This window comes from Malania oleifera, chromosome 3 (genome assembly GCF_029873635.1).
Source record: "Malania oleifera isolate guangnan ecotype guangnan chromosome 3, ASM2987363v1, whole genome shotgun sequence".
NCBI lineage: Eukaryota > Viridiplantae > Streptophyta > Magnoliopsida > Santalales > Ximeniaceae > Malania > Malania oleifera.
Window position 1 is genome coordinate 36390353 of NC_080419.1, and position 6599 is coordinate 36396951.

Sequence of the window (6599 nt, forward strand, 5' to 3'; positions counted from 1 at the left end):
ACTCCCTTCCCATCATGATGACTTATATTAATTAATTAATTATTTATTTATTTATTTATTTATTATTCAACTGTTTTCTATTTATTATGATGACCCATACAGTTCACTTTCTAAACCTAAGTTGAAAGTTAAATCTTTAAAGTTTCAATTTTAATTTGGTTGAGATCCTTAAAAATTCAATAGACTTGTTGTAACTTAAATATGAAAATTTAGGTTGCATTGGAATAAGAATTTTGTTTAGGGAAAAAGAAGAAAAAGAAAATAATTAAGAAAAAAAATATTAGAGATCTGTAAAATTAATTTTTTGTTAATTGATATGATATATATTTTATTTATTTTTTTTCTTATTTTCTTTAATAAACAAACAGTCCTTTAAATTTTTATTTTTTCTCTAATATTTTTCAAATTTCAAAATGATAAAGCCCCTGTGCAATTGAAATAAAATGTATATTATTTTCATATATTCACATTTAGTTTAATTTATACTATATATAAGAGTATGAATAATGCAAATAATTTTTTAAAATTAATGTGCCTTCATGATCTTTTAAAAATAAAAGCCAAATATTATTCCAAAAAAGAATCACATAAAATTAAATTTATAGTATTTATTCTCAATAGGTTAATTTTTGAACTATAAGAATTTTATGCATGTCATTATTTTTTTTGATACACAACTTAAGAATACTTTTATTCTTATTCTAAAATAATATTAAATTGATAGAGGCATGTGCTTTGCGGCGGGATAATTTATTAGAAAATAAAATACATTTATACATCTAAGATCAAATGATAATTTTAATTGAAAATTTTGGGGGGGGGGGGGGACTTCGTTCTACACATTCTATTCAAGTATTTTTAAATAAATATAATATCTCAATAGTATATATTATTATTAAATATATATGTAATTAAAGTCTACTTACATTTGGTAAATTTTTTTTTAACAATGAATTAAAATTTAATGTTATTGTAAACGGTGCAATTGATAAAGAGGTTGAATTTTTATAATTTTAGCCATAGCACTTTAATGACTTTGCAATTTATATTTATTAAAGTATAACATTGATTTTAATATAAATCATATATGTTTAATTTAGAAATTTTTTTATTCACATATTGTCAACATATATTTTAGCAACAATACTAACATCTGAATTTTAATGAATCAAATATATAACTTTATAATAATATAAAATTTATATGAATAAATTAGGAAGATAATTTCAATATATAATACTTTGAAATGTTGTCTAAATAATTATAAGATACAAAATATAATCATTTAAAGATTCTATTAATTAGTATTATCGCAACGTCCCCATAGAAGGGATCCGGAATAGTGAGAGGTGATAATAATATTGATGGTTCAAGGAGTTGTCATTAACCTATTATTTTCCTATATGCATTTAGTTCACCTAGTTACGACTCGTTGATTAGTCTATATAGAGAAACCAATAGTTTTAGTCTGTTTTTACTAAAACTAGGATTGTGAGCTACAATTAAGTGTATAATTATATGAGGAAAATGCATTAGCACCCCCTACACACACATTCTATGAATGGTATGTGTTAGATGTCGTAGCCCTAGAGTATGTGCGTTTGTCACGCAGCGGATATGCAACATAGAGTTAAAGGGAGGGTGAATGACTCTTTTCGCATATTAAGAAATTCTCTCTACAAAACAAAATACTTGGCAAGATTCAAGCAATTATATCACAATATATGTAATTCAAATCATGCACAAGATAAACAATAAAGAGTGGGGAGAGAGAAGCTTAACATTGAGTTTTTAATGTGGTTCGGCACCCAGTCTACATCCATGCCTTAGCAACAAGCAAAGAATTCCACAATCCACTATAATCGCTCCTTCCTCGATGAAGCAAGCCTTACAAACTTAGGAACAAATCCCTACCTATTGACCTTATTGGTCATATCCCATTTTGATTATGACAAATACCTTAGTATTTAACGTTTGTCCTAAATTTGTGTGCAGGATCAATCTTACTTAAATGGGCAAGATTATATGGTGCGTATGGTGACTTGAAGAAAATGATGAAGACAAAGTGTTTAAATTGTTGTAATTTATATTTCATTCTTTCGGGTATGTAATTATAATTCCAAAGGTTTGTAATTACTAATGCATGTCATGCATGATAGGTACTATAAAGCTCAAATGACCTTAGACAAGAGTTCGGTCGACCTTCGATCGACCGACGCTAGGTTTTTAGACGTACTTAAAAAGCCTAGGCCATTCTGACCCTATGTCCTTACACAAGCACTTAGGATTATCCCTACTATCATATATGCAATCAGGGGTATCTTATGGTCTAAAAATATGACTTAGGTTTTAATTTGATCTGACTTCGGGTGACCGAACCTTGGCATTGAAAACGCCTCGGTCAACCGAACGTAGGGAAAGTCAAATAGTTGACCTAACTTCAGGCGATCGAACCGAAATGAACTTAGTGTTCACGGTCGACTGAACTCCTATTAAGGACTTTTCTAACAACTCAGGCGCCTGAACTTCACGTTCAAAATACCCTCGGGCGATCGAACATGCAAGTTCGGTAGACCGAACTTAAGACCAAGCGACCAAACATCGGACATTCTGAAAATCGCCTTGGCCAACAGACCGAACTCATTTTCAGGCACCCAAACATACAAAAATCACTTTTTCTCATATGTCTGTTTGGACAACCGAACCTATGGCTCGGTCCACCGAAACTCTCGGGTTGGCCTAATTTTTACCGTTGTTAATTGGGGTAAAATAGGGTTAATTTTATTAAACGCATTTAAAACAAATTTAATAATTCCCCTGGTGTCCCCAACGATCATAATTTGTGGAATGTCTATATATACGGCCTCATTTGCTCAAATTAATAATTGATTAGCATTTTGATTAAGAGAAAATTCTCTAAAATTTTTCAAAGCTCTTTCTTCCAAAAACAAAGCCTATACACTCCCCATTGTTATTCCTTTGCAAAATCTAGTTTGGTGAGAGTGCCTTAAGTGATTTTACATTGATTCTACTTGCTCAAACTCTCATTGGTTTTGTTGATACATTGATTTTCTATTGAGAGTTTTTGTCTAAGTCCCCCCCCCCCCCGGCGGATTTATTTAATAACTTCATTGTGTGGGGAAAACTTTGAAGCTTGTGAGCCTTGGATTTTGTATTGCAAGACTCCGAGGCCTGCATTTTGATTGTGATAAAATTATTTTTGACAAGCTTATACTTCAAATATCTCTTGACCTAATATTTTGAGATAATTTGAATACTCTAATTGGAACTCTTTGAAACCCTAGTTGTAATTGCTTAATTCTAATACATAGTTTCAAAGATAGATTAATTATACACTCTTGGACTTGATTGCATATTAATTTTAGATTGAGTGCTATTGCACATGTATTGCACTGAGCTTATAGTTTCTATCTTGTTGATGTGCATTGATTGATATTAGTACAAATCTGCTTGTTGGAGAAGCACTCATTTTGTATACACTTTGTATTCTAAATTGGTTGTATTCCAGGCGTGGCCTGAGGGGGCATTAATCCATCATGAAAGAATTGATTGTAAAGATTCAGGTCAGCCCTGCTTTAATTTGACCTGGTTGTAAACGGTGCCGCTCCACCCGTTAAGTGAGCAATAGTGGTAATCATCGGGCTTGCGAGCTGAGGCGGGGACATAGGCAGTATTGATCAAACCTCGATAACATATCGTGTGTCTACTTTAATTTCCAGCACTTTATATTCCTGCACATGTATGTTATATTTAATATATTATGAATGTTGTGCATGATTTAATTTCAGCATATCGTTATCTACGCAATCGGTACATGATTAGAAAGACCCTAGGTTGTGTATTACTAATATCTTGTTAAACCTAAGAAGAAGTTTTTAAAATTCCAATTCACCCCCCCCCCCTTAGGAATACACCAATTCCAACACTACCACTCACAAAGAGCCTTTACCGATTCGATTCACAAAGAACCTTACAACTTGGTTCACAAAGAATCACAAAAAGATGGAAGATTACAAAGAATGCTCCTTACAATGAGAAAATATGATTTACAACTCAAACCTCTCACAACTTTCTCAAGAAATGATTCAAACAAGATTTAGATGACAAAAGAGTTTGAGCACTTTGTGAATATGAACTATATGCAAGGTGCAATGTGCTAGGTTTTTGGATTTAAAGATATTTTTCACAAATATGATAAAAAATAATCAAAAACCCTGCTAAACAAGTTTAGGAACTTGTATTTATAGCCCAAAGCCCCTAATAGCTGTTAACTAACCATTGGGAGCAATCCCTAACCAAAACTAGTTGTTTTCTGCCCGTTAGGATGCTAGGCTCGAGACCGCTAGTCGACGAGTCCACATACACGTTATTGGAATTGGTGTGACCCCAAGAGGGGGGTGAATTAGGTTTTAAAAATATTTTGGGTAAATTAAACATTTACGTCGATTCACCACATAGCATATCCTATTTTAATTATGGTATTGTATGTAAAAACTAAATAAACAATATGTGCAAACATACACGTGTATCTCATTTAAAATATATGTGTGCATGCAATTTGTTATAACCATAAATGAACAAGCATACACATGCTAAATTTAAAGTGCATAAATTAAATGAGATAAGGAGAGAGCGACACACGATATTTGTTATCGAAATTCGGCCAAACCAGCCTACATCACCACCGTGGGCATACCCCCTAAGGATTACACTATCTTTGATTACTTAAATGGGTGGAGTAGAAGTCGTTACTGTAAGGCCCCAACTCGCCACATGGGGCTCGGGGTGCTACAATAAACCATGTAAATTTATTCACTTGCCACACAATTTCAATATTCAAACATGATCCAGGACACAACCAAGAAAACACTATATTTTTAGTTCGTGAGATAAATCATATTTTCCACCATTCATATTATTCAAAATACCATACCGTATATCCTAGGTTTGTAAAATCCTTGTTGAATGGTTGGTTTTCAAAATAATCTTTGAACTCATAATTAAATAAATATATAACAGTTAAATTAGTTCATATTTAATAAAAATCCTGGCTTAACTTAATCCCCTTACCTATTTACTGAGAGAGTTCCTACGACACTCCTAAAGCCCCACCTTACGGCGATACGGAGCTCAAAACCCTGAAAACACATTTTTGCAATTCAAACCACTACACATCAGAATAATAATCATTAAACACACCCAAGCCCATGCATCCCCATTTAAACAGTTAAATGCTGGCCAAATAGCCCATTTCTACCCTTACCTTAACTTTGGGGTGATGCTCGGAAAGACCTCGTTCAAAAATCCACTCCGCTAGACTTGTAAATAAACTCCCCTATATCCTCATGGTAACTTCCGATCGTCGATTCAGGCGACGAATGGAGAGATATCGTAGAGAGAGAAAGGGTGGGGCATGGTTTAGAGAGAGAGAGAGAGAGAGAGAGAGAGAGAGAGAGAGGTTTTTAGATTTCTTAATGAAGAAGTAATGAAAAAATCAATTTATAGGCAGTTAACCTGGTCACATTCGTTGACGAAATGGAGCCTTCGTCAACAAATTGCAGAAGGACATTCATCAATGAACCCTAAGACTAAAATTACTTTCGATATTTCTTCATCGACGACACCTGAACTTCGTTAACAAACCACAGAAGGGCATTCATTGACGAAATCAGGGGATTCATCAACAAACTGCTGCTTGGCTTGAATATTTTCCCTTTTTCATTTTCTTTATTTATTTCCTTATTTTTTTGGGTTCGGGTTCTTACAATCTCCCCCCTTATAAAAATTTCATCCTCAAAATTGCTAACTGATACCTATCATGTAACGTCCCGGCCCTTTATACGGACTCAGGTTGCCAACCTACATACATAATAACCTGTACCTAATAGGCATACATGAACAACCCGCCCTAAACAGGGACATATGCGTGTAAATCATACAAAACTGGGATATAAATGTCGCGAAAAAACATAAATATCCATCGGGATTTATACTAGGTATATACCAGAGTCTACCAACTATATTCTTAAATTCACAAACATCCAACTTAATACATAAATCAATGTTTACAACCTCCAAAAAGATGCTTCTAAATAAGTTTATTACATAACTGAATACTTACACAACTAAACCAAAAACCACCATCCCAGTTGCTCTAGCAACTAGGACTGACGTCCTGAAGGACCTGAAAATAAAGGTTGTTTAAGGGGTAAGACACTTCTCAGTAAGGAAGAAAATATTACAATCAGTATGTGACCACATGTGAGTATTTCAATTTAAAACATATATCCATACATATAAAACAAAGGTTTTCAATACTGAAGCACAACACATATATCAATATAAACAATACCGTTTTTCCATATCAGCTTTTAAATCATGTATATGAATATAAAACGACCAACAGCCTGGTATCACAAATAATGCCTATTTTACCCTGTGGCACAGGTTGTGCACTGATATCTCTAACAATGCCCTGTTAGTGCAGGCACTGTCATGTATCTCATATATAGTCTGATTGCCTCCCCTGGTCCATTATTCATCAGTGATTACAAACTCTTGCAAGCCGACTATCTCTG